The following is an 18,567-nucleotide window of genomic DNA, read 5'->3' on the forward strand; positions in this document are numbered from 1 at the left end:
CCCACTTAGCTTCATTGATTGTAAAATTTCTTTGGTCTAACGAATGCAAATGCAGGTCATTTCACCCCCAATTTCGGCGGAGTCAAACGCTTACTTTACGTGTTAAATTGTAGCGAATGGTGCGCTGAAAACCACACCGACGAAGACTACCACTTTTATGGAAACCCTAGTTTAAATTACAGCAAATCCAAAACACCAAATCATACAAAACAAACGTAGTAACATCGCGCCGCCTTCAGTCAATGCGTGCGCGCTCCCGCGAGAGGGGATACAAGAAGTACTTTGGCACGACACCGGAAAACAGCTGGTGGCAATCGAAGTAAAATCACTTTCAGGTTTGTCTTTCCATTCCTCTACTCTCATTTAAGAAGAGACTTGAAATATGAACCATTTTTAAATCTGTAAATACATTATATATAATATCAACGACACAACTTTCAAAAAAAAAAAAACTATTACTGTGACACAAGGGGGAGTTGGAGAGCACGCTTCGAGCAGGCTTTTTAGAATTTCCGTTTAGAACGCCGCAAAATGAAACGAGCGTCGATCAGGGCACCTGAAAATAATAAGAAAAAAGACGATGAATAAAACAACCGAGATCTTGGTAAGTGATTCATCTGTTACATGAGAAACGTATTGCTACTGTTTGTCCAATTCTCACCGCGCTTCACATACTGGGTAGAAGTAACACCCTGGACTAGTGGCCAGCCAATTCCATTTTCCTGTGGATAAAAAAAATACTCTCTGCGTCATTTGCTCTTACAATATAATTTAGAGTCTACTGAACCTCACATGCATGATTTTGGAATGTGGGAGAAAAGCAATGCTGACATAGGGAGAACATGAAAACTGTGCACATGAAGACTGGAGCTAATATTCAATCTCCAAATTTTAAAAGTGTGAGGCGGATGTGAGAATGTGGATCCATTCTTTAATATGTGACATTCGTTCTTTTCATTTTTAACGAGCGATCAAAAAATGCAGATGAGAAAAAGTATTTTCAAAATGTAACCAAAAAAAAAAAAAAACAAGGTCTGATTTTTCATGTCAATTTTTGGTTCAGATCCGAAACTACAAAATAGAAAAACAGGCCACAGGGCTGAATTTGAATTTAATATTGAAGTGATCGGTTTACAGGACCTGGAATTTGCTAGCACGAGTAACGGGACTTTGCCATCTGCCACAATCACTCCGGCTGTTTAATCAACCCCTAGATTTAAAGTATGAAACAAACATTACTTGCGTTGGACTCTGGACTGAAACATGAGGTCCCTTTCATTTCATTAGTTTTTTTGTTTGCGGGCCTGGTCACTGAGGATTTCACTAAGGAGCATTACGAGTATTTCCTTTGCCAGCACACTTGGCATTTGAAACGTTATTTTAAACCCTCTGGCTATCAGGCAAGAAGAGGCCGTCTGAGGTAGTCCTGTGCTTGTCCTCAAAGAACCTTTCTTTCTATTAATCAACAGTTTGACTAATACATGCCACAGAATACTTAATGTTGGCATCGGCGATGAAGAAGTTGTCTGTGTGACTGATGCTGGTTGTGATGGCCGCCACGGCAACCTGCAGTCGGGATTGTAGCGATTAAACAGACATTTCCTTGAAAGCTGTACCGTTTAAGAGGGTTGTTAAAAAGTCATCAGGTTCAGATTTTACTGGTATTAAAATATGGGATGGTTTGCAGTAGGGAGGGACGTTTCACAACATTTCAGCAAATGCTGGACTTTTTTTTTTTTTTTTTTGTTAATTAAAAACCAGAGTGGTTGTTTGACTGCTGGTCACGAGGCTACTCATTTAACAATGATATGCGTTATATTCTTGCGTCTGTTTTTCATTCTGTGTTGTAATCCCTCTTGCCACCTTTTTATCTAAACAAGCCAGTTTGTATTTAAATTGGTGAAAGAATTGACTGGTCTCAAAATGTCACTGTGGAAAAGCACAATTTCCTGACTATTTTTCTTGCCATCTAAAATGAATCCAAATACAACAAATGCTTTTTCATCGTGAGATGTTGATTTCCCCAAATCACACTGAAGGGAAATGTTAAATTGCATCACTGCATCACACCTCCGTTGTATAACGTCAGCGCTATGGTGAGTACACGACAGGTTCGGGATGACCTGATTCCTTTTTTTATTTTTTTTCACTTGACGACAGACAGCAAGTTATTTGATTCGGAGCCCCGATCCAATACCTTGGCAATGCATTAAGAAGAAGAAGAAAAAAGTCTGGATCCAAATTGTCTCACTTGCTCCTCTTTTATTTTGTTAACACTCCATAGCGCGAAGTAACTTTTTTTTGTTTGTTTTTTTTGTTAGTTTTTTTAATTCTTGCCCCCCCGCAAAAAAAATGGGGGATTTCCAGCACTTGTGTTGATGTTGATGTGTTTTTTTTTTTTTCTCTGCCAAATCATTTTCAATCCACCACAAGAACTGAAAACAATACATTGTGTAATTGTGTAAAAATGAAGTTATCGGGTTGTGGACCGAGTTTCACATGACATTAGGAGCATGACATGCGAAGCTCGTTTGATCGATGATGCCGCATGTGTTGCAGACTACGTTTGTTTTCAGTTTTTAATTTACGTTAACATCACAACTTCCCGGCTTGCGCTTCGTACAAACGGATGGGATAGGTGCAGTTTCAGTGAATCGGACTCACCGTCATCAACAGTCACTCGAATTCACAGATGAAGTATTGAAATGAAACATTTGACTGCAGCTCTGCTTTAATAATTATTAAAAATACTGCGCTGAAATTGATGGAAGGTGAAACAGTAGCTTATAGACTCCAAAAGAAAATAACAATGTAATAACAATGTATTAGTTCGACTCCAGAAGTAGGTGAATGTGCCTGTGGAATCCTCACGCCCTCATTTCCTCAATATTAAAAATACAATTTTTACCATCAACGATTTCTCGCTCAGTTAAAATGATTTCATGCACTTCTATTGTTATATGATACAGCTAAACTACAAGGATAAATTCGGAGCTGCGCTGTTCATCTCGTGACACCGCCTAAACCTTCACTGCTCTGCTATGCATCAAGTGTGCGTTGAAAAATGTAATCTCCCAGGAAAATAGCCAACAATATTTGGGATTGTACCTCCCACTCATTTGGAGCTGACATTGCGTAGGAAGCCAAAGGGTGCGTCCAGTCACACAGCTGCCAGCATCTGAATTCAATATTCATTTCTTAAAACGAGCTGCTCTTTCACTTCGAGCCTCAGAGTATCAAATGGGACAGCTTTGGGCTATCTTAAAAGTCTTATTAGATTAGATGATAATGGTTGAGTCTCACTTCTCGTAGTGGTAAAACATTGTTCTCTTTCGAATTTCTATAGGCTGTCTGTGTCTATCGTTTTATGTGTGCATGTATCCTCGCACAAACACACACACACACATAACACAGCTAAATGTCTTTTGATTACATCTGCCAGTGATTTTAACTTTCGATCCGTATCCAACAATTCAGAGACATTATTTGTAGTGGGTAGAAGTCTTTTGTTGTAACCAAAACATCTATTCTGCAGAGACGGAGTGAACAAAGCTGCAGTGCTGGGGCTTTAACCGCATGCCTTGTACCAGTTAGTGACGAGAAAGCACAAGTTTATTGTTGAAAAATCTGAACAAACTGAAAGGCTCTGCATCGCCCCCTAGCAAAAAATGACAAAAGTGGCCATAGTGTGGCCAAAATTCAAATTGGCCCGGTGCAAGTGAACAGAGAGGTTTAAAAAAACAAAGTCGATCAGGGATCTGCAACTGGCTGCTTGCAGGCATTTTTTTTCTTTGACGGGAGGGAAATTCTAAACATGTTCGCTTTCAACTTGCATTATGACAAATGAAATATATGAGGTGAAGTATTGCACATAATATTTTACACCCTCCCCCCTCAGTAGCACTGATAAAAAACTGTGGCCCTCTCCATCCTTTAAGTCACACATCCCTGAACGATACAATAAACAAAGATATCGATTTGTCTCATTAACGCTTAAAAAACAAAAATGAAAAAAAAAAAAAAACACATCCATGCCTTTACTGGATTGTTGTCATGTAAGGCGTACCTCTTTTGCAGGACTGTTGACCTAAACGGTTCGAGTCGGTCCCGGAGAGAAAATGTTAAAGGGCACAAGATTATCACAATAGCCAGGGACACTCGAGTGAGCGCCGAGAATAGCTTTTTACACGTTGAACAGCTTCAACACCGAAGTCTTGAAACTTGATTCCACTGAAGCAAATCATTGAAGCCTTTTTTTTTTTCTTCTAATTGATCCAATTGTAAAAGTTTTTCTTTTTCTTTAAACTTAGCAAGGTCCACCGTATCGTTTGTGATGTTGCGAAACTAATTTCGTCCATTTCCCTTCCTGAAACAGCTCACCACGATTACCCTCTCAGGATGAAGGCAGCTATTGTGCGCCGCTGCCAAACATCGAGCGTTTCGCCGATTGTGACTCAAGGTTGGTTCCTTCCCGCCGTCAATGCGTGATAGTGTATCTTCCGTCAAGTGGTTGTGCGGCTGTGGTTATGTGATCTTGTGAGGCGCAGCTCGCCTCTAGAAATTCAAGTACACAGAGACGCAACTACAACTCCCTTCTCCTCCCACGTTCACACACACACACACACACACACACACACACACACACTGTCCGTCTGACCTGGAGGTCAAGGTGCATTGACTTTGAGGGTTGTCTAACTGGGCCTCTTGAAACTCTTGCCTCGCATTCCAGCTCCAGGAGGAGGAGGAGGGGGAGGAGGGGTGGGGGGGGGGTGGTTGTTGCAAGCCAAGCTTATTACCCGAGCAAGAGAGATAGAAAAAACGGAGGGATTTGGGGTGAGAGAAAGCGAGAGGGAATTGGTGGGGGTTGAAGGAAGCTGGAAGGTATTATCCGCTGTTTCCTCGCCTCCTTGGAAGCTGCGGCGTGTTCCCTCCCACTCAGTCGCCGTAGCTTCGCGACAAAGTAAAGGAAAGGCTGAAAACTTGAACCTGCTGTTCCGCCTCGGCCTTCGAGCGAGCTCACGTGTTTTCCTTCCCCTGCTCGCTCCCTCTCTCTTGTCCTCTCCTTGTTTGTCTCGCTCAGTTTCCCTGGGCTGCGTGTAAGAGGATCACTTTGTTTCCGTTGCCTTTTTTTTTTTTTTTTTTTTTCTTTCCGCGGTGCCACAGTCCCACATGGACGAGAGGATTGCATTTGAGCAGATACTGATGGGGGTGCACAGCTGCAACAGTCCCTTCCATCTCTCTCGGCAGCAGAACGAATGTCTACACCCCCCCCCCCCCGCCTCCGCCCCCGCCCCCATCTCGTTCTACCTCTCTCCTTCGGTCTCACTCTCTTCTTTCTGCCTCTCCAAGGGGTGGGGGTGCCGCCGTATGGAAAAGAAAAATGGAAGGGGTATCGGACAAAAGGGGAATCGTGCATTCTCTAGGATATTGGGATCTCTTTGGTAAGTGTTTCTATTTCTCTTAGTTCTCGCTTTGCACTTTGGAAAGTTTGTTAAGCACTTAAAAAAAGGTTGATTGGGCAAATGTGTTCTTGAAAAATGTACTTTGACTTTATTTGCACCTTTTTATTCTTTGGAGTTGAGCGTTCGGTTTGTGTGTGAACTTCTGAATCAAAGTGGCGAGGGGAGGCTGTGGATTGAGAATTGTGCCGAGGGTCAAGGTAGAGCGAGCGCAGAGGTGGACTTGGGGCCGACTGGGGGAAGGGAATGGTGGGGGGCAGCGCAGTGGAGCTGAAACTTTTAACTTGGCATTGTGATCATGTCTCGGTTGGCGGCTATTCAGATGGAAGAAATCAAATTGTTGTTTGTTAATCAACCTCTGGACTTTATTTTATGAGTATTTTTGTGAATAGATTTTATTTCTCTGAACTTTTTTGTTTGTTCGGTGTTGTTCATTGTCTTAAATATTCACGCAAGAGAGTACAATTATTGCATTTGTTTGGATAGCTCTTGGTTTATTTGAAAGCTGCTTCTGAACCATATTTTCACATTTTGGAATTTTCTGATTCCTTGCATATCATCACTCGGTCTTTTAGTCTGTAATAAAAGTAAAATAGTTTGATATTCTCACAGTTCTGATCTGCAAAACCTGCTGCACACATTCAACTGTTCCTCTTTTCCAAACGGGCCATGAGGGAAAGTGAAAGAATTGCGTTGAATTGTTTTAATGAGCTGCTCATTGTGCAGGTGCGATATATGTTCTTAAAATCAGGAAATGCAAATATTAAAACTTGGAGCAGGATCATTAAAGTGACACGTAAACACTTATTAACATTAAAATCAACATGAGCACAAATAAACGGCATGCGCAATAGTGCATAATATTTCTACGTTTTAAAAGTCAGCTCACATTTTGTCACCAGCTGTCCAGAATTAGCCGTTCCTAGTTGAGACCCCTAAGGCAAAACACCCTGGCCCCATTTCCCTCCTGCAAGCGAGAAAGAAATATGCAAAACTGAGGACCACTAGTGGCATGTTCACTAATCACTTTTTTTCTTTTTTTTTTAAGAGGAGTCCTTTGTAAGGCTGGAATAGTCGCTTAAAAGCCACACTGTTGATCTTGCAAACTTTCCAACTAAAAGCACCGCATTTTCTTTCCTTTTAGTTTGACTTTTCAAGATTTTGTTGCTGTCCTAGAAAGCATTTCAAGGTCTAAAACAGGAAAAAAAAAATCGAATTGAAAAACAAATTATCCATATCATTTAGTCTCGGCAATAATGTTCGTTATTACTTGTGGTGTGCCATTTTGGCTTTGTAATTAGAGCAGCATATTGTTCACGTTTGTAATACGTGACGAGGGCCAGGGGAAGGGGGGGGGTCTGGATTTTACTCACAACGTCTGCTGATTATAAAAATATAGACAAATGAAGTCTGCCGCAGAATGTCGCGCTCTATTTCCAGCAAGTGGGTCAAAATCTAATGACGCTTCTAAGCTGCGGTAATGAGGTCTCGTCAAAAAGTTGATGCTTGGGTTGAGTTTATTTTGATCAAGGTCTTTGATTATGCTCCTCACCTTCTTTTCAACTTGGAATTAAGATCATCTCTGTATGCAAAGTGACGACTTGTTGTTTTGGGTGTATTGCGAGCTGTTGTCAGATAACCTGCGTGACCTCCGCGGCCAATTATAGCTTCTCTTGTGTGTGGTTATAAATTAGCCCAGTTGTTGTTTGCAAGCAGTGAAAGGAAAAGCTCACTTAGTAGCTGTGATTTATTAGTTGTGATCCCGCTGCTGCCTTGTGAATGACTGAGGTGCCATTCAGGATGAAAGCAGCAAATCAACACGCTGCTAAGTTCTCACAGCTTGACAAAACCAAATAGTTTCCTTTTCTGACACTGTTGATTGTCGGGAAAGAAACAATAGTTTTGGCCTTGGACGCATTTTTTTAAGTAAATTGGATCTGTTGAAGAACACAAAGTACAATTGCCCTGGTGAAAAGTATTAGAATAGTTTTGGATTTTTTTTCAATAGTTTTTATTTTTTATTTTTTTTAAAAATTTTTTTTAAATTCAGTTGGTTTCAGTTCGGGGAGGGTTGGGGGTTTTGTCATTTTTTTTTTAATTTTTCATTTTTTTTTTCTTTCTTGAGTTTAGTTTTTTTAGTTTTAGTATTAGTTTTAGTCTTTTAATATACTGCGCATATGTCGAGTAAAAGATAAAAAAACAGCAAGCTAACTAATTACTGTGTAATAACGATAAGTAAACTACAACTCAAACGACTATTTGCTTTTCCACTTTTCTACAGGGATGTCCAGCGAAACCAAAATAAATACAGTAGGTTTAAGGTCTCTTTTTTTCAGATTTTTTTTTCAGTGTAGAAAAAAAAAAATCGCTTTCTTTTATAATGAACACCAAAAGCTCATGATGAAGCTCATAATTGACAGACATGAAATTGAAGGACTTTTTTTTTTGCCAAATTAGTTTCTATGTTATTTTTAAAAATGTTAGATAAAGTTTCAGTTTTATTTTTTTTTTCCATTAATTCTTTTCCCTATATAAATATTTTCATTGACTACAAAACCAATTTCAACCTCCCCCCATAGCCCTATTGAAGTAAAGTGCTATAAAAAAAAAAATGATTGGACGGCTGTGCCACAAAGTAGACAACTTCATATCCCCGACTTTTATTTCTAGGCAGTAACATACATTTAGCTTCATCATGCAACTCAATCCGCTGCAAAGTCTCAACTATCCTCGTGTTTCTACTCAAATGCGAGGACAGAGACGTCTGTTTGTACCAAAAGTTGTGTGCTCATTTTAGTACCGCCCTGTTTGTTTTTTCAGTCTCAAAACTTGTGAAGGGATCTGTTCAGTCCACATTTTTGTTAGGGTACCAGTTACGGATGAGAGTCATATAAACAGATCATAGATGATGAATTGACAAATTTTGTGGCTGATTAATTGTGTCTTGAAGCCTTTGTCACTTGGCTCGCATTGTTTGGTGTAAAATCCATACAAGGTTTAAAAAGGTTGAAGTCGTGACATTTCATGAGGATAGCTTTCCCAATGCATGTTCAGATCCTCAAAGATATTGTGTGTGTGTGTGTGTGTGTGTGTGTGTGTGTGTATGGTAGTAATTTGATTACTTATCCGCTCTAAAGTAAACCACAGAATTCAGATATGCACCACAGATCAATTACACTGATGCATGTTGATTTCAGATTTCAGATCTGAAAAATTAGACCCATCGGGGTTGTCGTATTTGTCGAGAAATAATTCCCTAGTCACACGAATCAAAACGTGTGCACGACTTTCATTACATTCAAACAAGAAAGGACCCTTAAACCGGACATCCTCTATCTCAAAGATTTCCTTTTACAATTTTTACTAACTACACGTTCAAATTTGATAAAACAGAAATCACCACGCAAGTGGAAACGCAAATATTCTGGGAATTGCCTCGAGACAACTATCGTGGCTCGGTGCCGTGTGGATGCGTGAGTGCAGAATACAATGTTTGAGAATGCACTTGAGGAGGGGAAGGATGTTTTCTTGGAGAGCTCTGCAAATTGTAACGATGTGAACGGGGTTATTCCCTGCCATTCCATTTGCAATACCAACATAGCCATGCAATATCGAATGTTTTTCTTTTTTTTTTTTTTTTTTATAGCCAGTTCTAAAATTTTCAATATCACAATCTTTTCATACACCACTTAATGTTTCCAGTGCCATTTGTTTTTTTTTTACTTCATAAGTATGGTGCGTATTTAAGGCAACATTGGGGCGCTAAAGCGAGGCGGGGTACACCCCGAACTGGTCGCCGGGCACCACGACGGGCTGTCAATTAACCTCAATTAACCTAAGAAACATGTTTTTGAAATAAATGTCAGAATATCTGGAGACCCTAACCCACAAAAGCATTGGGGAGAACTTGCAAAGTCCAAATTCTGGGGCCTGGTTTCAAAAACACACGGCGGCCTTCAGGTCTCACAAAGTGCACCAAACCGCATACATCCCAAAACACCGAAAAGAATTCTTTCCGCTATCCATATTGCCAGACTTCTTGCAAAAAAAAAAAAAGTAGAACCCTGAGAATCATTTAAAAAAAATGATCTCCTTTCTTATCCAACCGTCTTCCCCATCTCACTTGAATTTTTATCTAGCCAATATTTCAGGCATGGAAATAAAAATGACAAACTTTACCTCCCTAAAAAGACAAACAAATCAAATATAATCCATAATTATAACTTCACGGCACAATTGAATCTGATTTCCTTTGCTCATTTTAGGCTATTAGCCACTTTTGTTTTTTTTTAAAAAATATTTTCAAGCAATTTCCTACGCCGGGTCAAGAGATCAATGGCAATTAGTTTAAGTTGACAGCAGCTCATCCGTTAGTAAAGGGGGCGTAGGGGCCTCTTTGTGTTATCGGCGGTATCTGTAAATTGGGGTGCATATGTGTATGTATTTCCTCTGTGTGGGCAGCAGCGGGTCGCCACGTTCAAGCCGTGGGGTGAGGAGGGGGTCGATGGGTAATACGGACACAATGGGCAACGGCAAACATTTGCAGTGGGACAAAGGCCGTTCCTACCGGGTCACTGAGTGGCAAACTCTTCCCATTGTTTGAGGGAAGTGATCTTAACCCTTTATAGGGTCCTCGTTGAAAAAAAATCCAAATCGGAACTTGGTTATCAATATTGTCATAATTATTCATTATTATTTCGCTTCTGTGCTGGCTTACAATGAGTTTTTTTTTTCTTTTTCTGTACATCTTAGAATAAAGCGATATCGTGCCAACAGCGTTTCCCGATCATCGCAATCGAAATGAAGTCAAATATAGTCGGCGATAACCACACACACAAATAATTAACCTTATTGCGCTTTAGCCGTCATTTCATTTAACATGCGGACGATAGTCATCTTTTCCGGTGTCGTCGATGGAAAAAGAATCTTGTGTGTGATGAAGGGCAGCTGTATTTTGTTAGCTAAACAGCCTATCAACTGTTCTGATTTATTACCCGGTAACAAGGCATCAATTACTTTCTAATTGCTCCTTCCTAATGCCGGGCTGTCTAAATTCAAGACACTAGCAATTTTAAAATTGCAATTATTTATTTATTTATTTTTTTTACATCATTGTTGCTCCACTGAGAAGAAATTTAGCATATTTTCGTCATAGCAGAAAAATCTAAGAAGCCCCCGCAACACAACGCAAGGAGTGTGTATGGCGATGCAGAGACACAAAGCAATTCATTTTTTTTTTCCCCCCCCAAAATTAACATCTCAAAATTCACATGCAGTTGTCCCACCATTTTCTTGCGAGAAACCCAATGCGTGTTTGTGTGACTGAAGGGCCATTATGGGACGGGCTTTTAAGCCGGACCTGGGAAGTGGAAACCTAATACTGCCTGACTGCTGCTCTCGTGTATATGAACCCCACAGCTGCGACGAGAAGAAGAAGAGCGAGAAAAGAAAGGAGGGGGGAGGGGGGGGGTCGAAGGAGAGTGCGCTGTGCTCAGTAATTAGGTGTCTGGTTTTGTATTGACCAGTCTGGTGCTGAGACCTCAGGGACTGTTAAATTTGCTGTTGAAACTGAAAGGATTATGCACCCAAAATAAATTAAACGGGAGCAATGAATATTGAGGGGCGCAAGTTCGACTGCTGGGTTTTTTTTTTCTCTCTCTTCTTCTTTGCAACCAGGATGAGTTTTTTTTTTTGTTTTTTTTTTTTTGGGGGGGGGGGGGGCATGTCCCCCTTTTTTTAGACCACAAACTGCTGACTTTATGTTCCAAGTACATAACCCTTAATGTTATATTGTGATATAAAACTTATTAGGTAGAATTTGTGCATTTATTTGCTTCCACCCGAGTCATTTTCAAACGGATTCGACATGGTAATGACATGAGGCTGTTTTCAAAGTTTAAGAGGAGACATGTAGACTCACTTTTTCAATTTTTGCCCACTGAATGTGGTCCTACTATTTTCTGGGGCACATGAACATCCTCCAGATTTGGTAACATGATCATCCAAATCCCTCCATGGTCTCACCTCGATGTAAAAAAAATAAATAAAATAAAATCTTGAAATCGAATGCCTTCCATACCTTTGTAATACATTTCAAAATGTCGCATATTTTGAAATATCTGCTCTAAGTTGCGTCTTTTCCTTTTGTCGGATCACGTTATGCTCCCCTCCCGAGCTGAACGCTGAGCCTCTCTTGTATGACATACAGTGTGTCATGTCATGTTCAGCCTTTACATTTTTATAAATATGAAACAAGACCATAAAACATTAAACGAGTAACATTGTCAACATGAGTAAGCTGCATAATTGTCTTATTTTTGATAATATCTCAAATCCGATGACACAGACTCCAGCTGACTGGTATAGAAAATGGATGTCTGAATGATGCACTTTTTCATTGTGCTAATGTGAGCAAATGCATTCAGGACGTACCAACACCTCTGGCTGTACGCCAAGGCAGGAGCAAGTATTTTACGTGGCATGCCCGATATCAGTTATTACTTCCCCAAAGTTAATATTGCGCTTGCGTGGGTTTGCTCTGGCTTCCTCTAAATTGCTCATATGTGTGACTGTGAGTCCATTTTTTTTTTTGTCTACTGTACACTTTATTGCTCTATTTGTTAGTTCAGGGTTGGCCCCGCCTCCTGCCCCTGAGTCTGCAGGGATAGGTTACAAGCTCAACCATAGAAAAAGAAGTTGGAGAGAAAATAATAACTCGTATGTTCTAAATTGGAAAAAAGTATCTTAAGGAGGGTAATTAAACATTCTTGAAAAATATAAACAGGTTGCATAAATGTGCACACCCTCAAAATAATACAGCCGTGGCTTGAACTCTCACTCTCTCAAGTACTCAACATTTTGGATAGCAGTCCATCAGCGTCGTGATGTGGCAATATTTATAAAAAACAAACTAACAAACAAAAAACAAAAACAGCCCACAGCATGATGCTGCTTCTCTGTGTGTATGGTGCAAGTTGGTTGATCATCAATGCGGTGTCTGCGCCAAGCATACCTTTTGGAATGATGGCCAATGAGTGCAAGCTTGGTTTCATCAGAACATATTTTCTTGCATGCATTTCAGTGATTTCAAGTGCGTTTCTGCAAAATGTCGCCAGCTTTGAAATGTTTTTTATTTGATGGCAGATTGTTGTCACACGTCAACAGCCATTACTTGCCAAAAATTCCTGCAGCTCCTTCAGTTTCGCTGTTTGCCTCTTGGCAGCCACTCTGACCAGTTTTCTTCTCGGTGTCGTCACCGTCGCACTATATTTTCTCCACTTGATGATGACTATCTTCACTGTGTTCGGTGTTAAAATGATGAATTGGAAATCCTTTTGTACCTTTCTCCTGCCTGATACCTTTTAACTATGACAGCAAAGGCCTACTTAAGCAGATGAACTTTAATAGGGTTAATCAAAGGCACTGTAAATCATTGAACAATAATTTACATGTGATTGGTTAATTCCAAAAACAGCGTATTAGAGGCTATGCACACATTTTTACTTCTTTGGTTTAAAAGATTTTGTGACAATCAGGTTATCGGTCAAATCACTGGCGAGAGAAATATTTTCTCACAAAAATCTGCCTTTTGAACTTTTTTCTTTTTTTCTATGCAGTTGTGGTCCACAGTGGTGGTTGATTCAAATGTTCTGGTTCATCAACATTTTTTTTATTTCATCTTCTGGTTTTGTGTGACTTGCATTGATTCATTATTGTTGTTAATAGGGCTCATAGCAACATTTTTTTTTTTTTTTTGCCATTATCTTTATCAAACTTGAACGTATCAAATTTGCGTGTTTTCTGTATGCACAAGTTATGTTAAATATAATGTCAACATGCTGACACAAATTCCGTGTGGCACAAAGTTTGCCAACATTTTTGGCAAGACTGCACACGATTATCCGTGGGACGGGAATGGAATACATTGTGGTCGTAATTGACCATGAATTTCTTGCTGTGTGGATGGCAATACTCCATTTACTGTCACTGTTTGTCATTCATATACAAGTTGTGTCATTAAAACAAGTGCATATGGTGATCTACTTTTAGATATATCATTTAATATTTAAAAATAAATAAATAAATAAACAAAGTGTGCAGTTGACGCTGATCCAACTTGACTTTCTTCAGTCGCCTTTTCTTCCGCTGCTGCTGAGTGAGGCAGCAAGTCGACTTTTATTTCAGGCATCACTGCAGTGGGGGGAAAAAAAGAAAAAGAAAAAGAAAAGAAGCAGTGAATAAGAATTGGAGTTTTAGTGTGTCTGCCAGCTGTTCCGGACGCACTCGTCCTCGTAATGTGACTGCCGCAAGCTTTGCTCTCCCGCCGTTCAAGTCGCTGGAATTAGCTGTGGCTTTTTGACCACGCCCCCTTTTTTTTTTTGCCTGGTTGCGTTTGGTTTTAAATCCACATTCATACCGATTTGAAGGAACAAAGGTTTGTCTCGGGTTAAGCGGTGGAGTGGAACAATAGAAGCTTATGACATTGTCACTGTGTATAGCGGGAGGCCATGCCGACGAAACGGTGACTTCGGGCCCAGTCACGGGCTCCAAGGCTGGACAAATCTGCGTATATTTTATACTCCTCCACTTTTTATTGCTTCTAATATGATTTTATGTTTCAGAGGCCATTTGTTTTATTGTGTCTGAGATTCTTGAGCAGTTTCTATAACCAGTGTCTTTTCTGTATGCTTAAGACTCTGAGGCAGGGATGCCTTTTTTTTTTTTTTTATATATATTTATATTAATTTATTTATTAGTGTGGGTATATAGATATGTAATTTGCAAAGAAAAATCCATGCAAGTATAAATAATTTGAAATGTTGCCTTTTGTCTCATAACATTTGGACTCGTTTTAATTTCAATAGTTTCATTCTCATGCATTTTCTTTTTTTTTTTTAATCAAGAGTGCTTTGTTAAATTTCCGCTTTAATAAATAAGCAATACTTTGTGATACCTCATTTATGGCTCTGATTGAATTATATGAGTGAGTCAGCAGTTTTTAGTTACAAGTAAGAATCACGTTGCTTATCACTAATTTGGAATTAGGATTTTTGCCTTTTTTTTTTTTCTTTGCCATGTCTCGCAGAGAACTAAACGGAATGAAATCAACCGTTTCAGAATTGATCCCAATAACGACAAAATGAGTCACTTAAGAATTTGAAATATGACAATGCAATTTGTACGCTTTAATGAGACGCAAGGCCGGCAGCAGCATTGACCTTGACTGTCGCCGAACGAGACGATGCAAACAGACATTGTGTGACCGAGTCACTTTCCGATTGTTTCGGTGTCACTCGTTGCGAGCCGTTCCTTGCAAATGTGTGTTTTCTCACCCTGTGGCAGCTGCCATGGACGACGTTGTCAGTTGCTGCTTTTTTTTTTTTTCTTTAGCATATCCTGTATTCATATGGAAATGGGGGGCAACGGAGGGGCAAAATCTCACATCAACTTGATCCGGTCATGAATGTTGCCTGTGTTTGGACCGATCCTGAACGGGCTATGAAGGCGAACTGCACGGCCTCAAACCTCAGAGCAGGAAAAAAAAAAAAAAATGAAAAGATGCTCCTATTTTTACCTTGCAAAATTCAACATGCACCAACGCAATCAGAAAACTGACCTCCAGAATTTAGCTTCAATTATTTTCAGGGCGACAGTAAAAAAAATAAAATAAAAAAATAAAAATAAATAATCCAATAATGTTATAGGTTCGAGATGTTTGCATTTAATCCAGCAAAATACTACTAAATCACACCCAAATTATCCGCATTTAGAAAAAAATATCAAAACATGAAACAGAAAAAAAAAACAATTGCTTATCATTAGAAAATTTACAATAAATGACTCAGTTTTTTTTTTTTTTTCCGATTGCGACCGAGCGAGTGCACAATCCACGGTTGGATGACGATGATTTGCTTTTATGTTGTGTGGAAATTGTTATTGTATAGCCGAGTCCCATTTCTAATAAAATTGGAGCGTGTTTCCTTCTTTGAGTGTCTCTGACACAAAGGGCCTCCCAGTCCGGGCTGCTGTGTTCGGATCTAGCGGCAGGGATCCATCAAACACGATTTGCTTCGGTGGATGTGCTGGTTTTGTCCGCCAGCTTTATTAGAGTGAACCCCCCCCCCCCCCCCCTCCCGTATTCAAAACTCACTTACTGGGACTTTTATATGACCATGTGGACATGAACTTATTTTGTTGGCTTTTCTTTTTGCCAGCCGAAAAAACATTTTGTGAAATAAAAAAAAAATAAAAAAATTACCTATGGAAATATCTATTTAAAAAAGAAAAAAAAAATATTTCCGTTATTCTTCAACGAATATGTGCATTTTAAAAGTAAGAATTATTTAAAATGGGCTTATCTGAAAGCTTGATTATTATTATTTTTTTTTGTTGTTTTACAATTTTAAATTCCATACTTAATTTTAATCCTTGCAAATTGACATTCGACTACTTTCGCTCATACACGACTCAAATACGATTGTGCCTCCCAACGCCGGTGTCCAGCGTGAGTCCATAAAAGCGAAACGTGTTCCGGGAGGGCCTCAGTGTGTGTGCGCGCATGCTGCTTTGTCTCGCTATTAGCACCTATTGAAAAGACAATCACTTAAAGAAGCAGACAGTGGGCTTGTTAACACACACACAGGCTTTCGCTGAATTAGTGTGTGTTTTTGGGAGGGAGGGGACACTCCTCTAGTGTTATGACGGGGGTCTTTCACACACCAAAAACACCACTCTGACATCGCAAGTGTCCGGCCACTGAATAGGGAGGATTTGTTGCTCTCCACTTAATTAAACAGCGCTTTGACAAATGGTTATGGCGCCGGGCCTTTGTTGCGATTCACCTTCCGAAGCGCAATGTTTGACTCTGGTGGCCGAATCCCCGCCGTGATGTGACACTGCCATTCAGTATGTGCGGGGCTCTTCTATTATTTTAGTTCTCGCTAAAAGGGAATGCGCTGAATCTACATTGTGATTAATTGGATGTTCCGGGGATGTAGTTAAATGGAATAGTGGTACGTAACGTTGACGAGGCGCTAAAGCATTTGATGTTACTACGTGTTCCCTCACTGGTTCCTAAATAGCTGGCAAGTCGTCCTTGCTCACGGTTAGTTGCGACCGTGCCATCGGCCAATCGTCAGGCAGGTGCTTGCTTTGGTTGGACCAACCATGTGACACAATGACGGACACATCATGAGGAGAGGAAGTGATATTGAAACGATAACCATCAAGTGCAAGTGATGGTGTTTTTTTTTTTTTTTTTTGTTTGGTTTTGTTTTGTTTTTTCTTCAGACCACGACTTGTCTGTTGGGAATGCGGTCGAACCTTCTCGACTAATTACATTTCATGTCATCGTAAACCGCAGCCTCTTTCTTGACTGGCAATTTGTAAAATTGATGATTTTTCTCACGTATTGTCGGTTTAATTTTAATTTGGGAAAATGTATTTATTATTTCTGGGATTAATCTCACCATATCTTTCGGAATGCGTGACCTTTGCCTACGAGGAATTTTATTAGTTTTAGTTGCATGGGAATTTTAGCATAGTGGCTATTCACTCATTTACTGCCATTGACGGCTAAAGACGTCAAAGATCCATTTAGTTTTTTTTTTTTACTCGGCTCATAGTGAATAAATTAAATATGCTTTTTTTTTTTCTTAATTTTTGCACTGTTTCAGGTCATGGTAGCCAAAGTAGGAGTAAAGAAAGTGTCTCCCTCTCTGGAAACGCTGTGACAGTCATGTCTGAATGCATTTTCTGTGTTCCTGTCAAATATGTTGCCGTCACAGTTTGCTTGCTCCGAGTGTGACTGGAACATCTCATCGCTTGCAATTTGTCTTGTGTTTTGTTTGCTTCGCTACCTTGTAATGACGCGTGCGAGTGAGAGAGCCGAGCTGCACTTTTTCGTTTGACTTCCTGCGCTTCCGGGTAGGATGACTGAGTTCGAGGCATGTTGTTGACGTGCATTTCACTGGGGGGAAAAAAAAAAAAAAAAGGGCAGATCTGTTATTTCTCGGTTAGTCTGAGTCCAGAAATGTAGCGTACGAGATGACAGGAGGTTCTTTTGCGTCCATTGTCTACTCACAAACCCTTCAAAGATCAGAATTAGCTTTAGTAATCTTGATCATTTTCATTGTAAGTTACATACGCTGATTTATTTGCAGTATTTTACATGAACGTAATAGTATTGGAAGTATCGTGCTATTGCAACTGTCTCTGGCATTGCCGTTGCCATGGCAACCCGGGGTCCTACTTTAGTGTTCTATAGTTTTGAATCTTCAACTTTGGACTATTGGGCCATTTCATATGGCGGATAGAAAGCACACCTTTCTTAAGGGTGTGCTTTCTATCTTATTTATTTATTTATTTATTTATTTATTTATTTATTTATTTATTTATTTATTTATTTATTTATTTATTTATTTATTTATTTATTTATTTATTTATTTTTTATTAAAAGGCACAAGGATTTTAGTTATTGATTTCTTAATAAAAACTCACAAAACAATCAAACAAACAAAAAAACCCTCACAAACCCTGCAGCTACAATTTGTAATCGACAATAAGTTCAATTTAAAAAAAAAAAAATGCTAATTTATTTCTAAAGACGTCATGATATGCAAAGACAGTTTCAATGAATTCACAATGCATTCAATAATTTTAAGACAATCTATTTTGCAGCTGTAAATTCAATCATAAATACATTTTTATCAAAAGCCCATCTGGAGCTGTAAACGTTGACTTTCTACCATTTTTTTGAATATTTTTTTATTGTTGTCAACATTGCTTGGTTCAGTTCCATAAAACGCAACCTTTCCTTCCACCACTTTCTCTGGCTTTTGTTTTTCTACTGCATGTGGATATGCTTGCTCGTTGCAGATTTTCAGCGGCTGCCCTGCTCTTCGGTGTGAAAGCAGCTCTGCAAAGCGGCCAAACAATAGCTTTGCCTTCTTACTTCACTGCTTCCTTTGCTTTCCTTCCTCTGCCTTTGAATTTGCTCTTTTTCTGCCCGCATTGTTCTCCAGTCTGCCCCCTTAATTGGCCCCTGCGTTGCGACCTGTCACACGCAGCACAGTGGACATCACAGATCATCCTCAGACCTTTTGGAATG

The 18,567-nt window shown here is 39.6% G+C and overlaps 1 long non-coding RNA gene across 1 annotated transcript in view; it reads left to right on the forward strand.

The window, feature by feature from the left end:
- The first annotated feature begins 251 nt into the window (after positions 1-251).
- LOC148320069 (uncharacterized) overlaps positions 252-18,567 on the forward strand; it is a 46,306-nt gene continuing 27,990 nt past the window's right edge. The window contains exons 1-3 of the long non-coding RNA XR_015839647.1: positions 252-335; positions 4,376-4,459; positions 5,350-5,441. This is a non-coding gene — a long non-coding RNA (uncharacterized LOC148320069). The remainder of the gene's footprint in view (positions 336-4,375; positions 4,460-5,349; positions 5,442-18,567) is intronic.

This window comes from Idiotropiscis lumnitzeri, chromosome 17 (assembly GCF_059441095.1).
Source record: "Idiotropiscis lumnitzeri isolate Australia: NSW breed Sydney's pygmy pipehorse chromosome 17, RoL_Ilum_1.0, whole genome shotgun sequence".
In the NCBI taxonomy this organism is placed as follows: Eukaryota; Metazoa; Chordata; class Actinopteri; order Syngnathiformes; family Syngnathidae; genus Idiotropiscis; species Idiotropiscis lumnitzeri.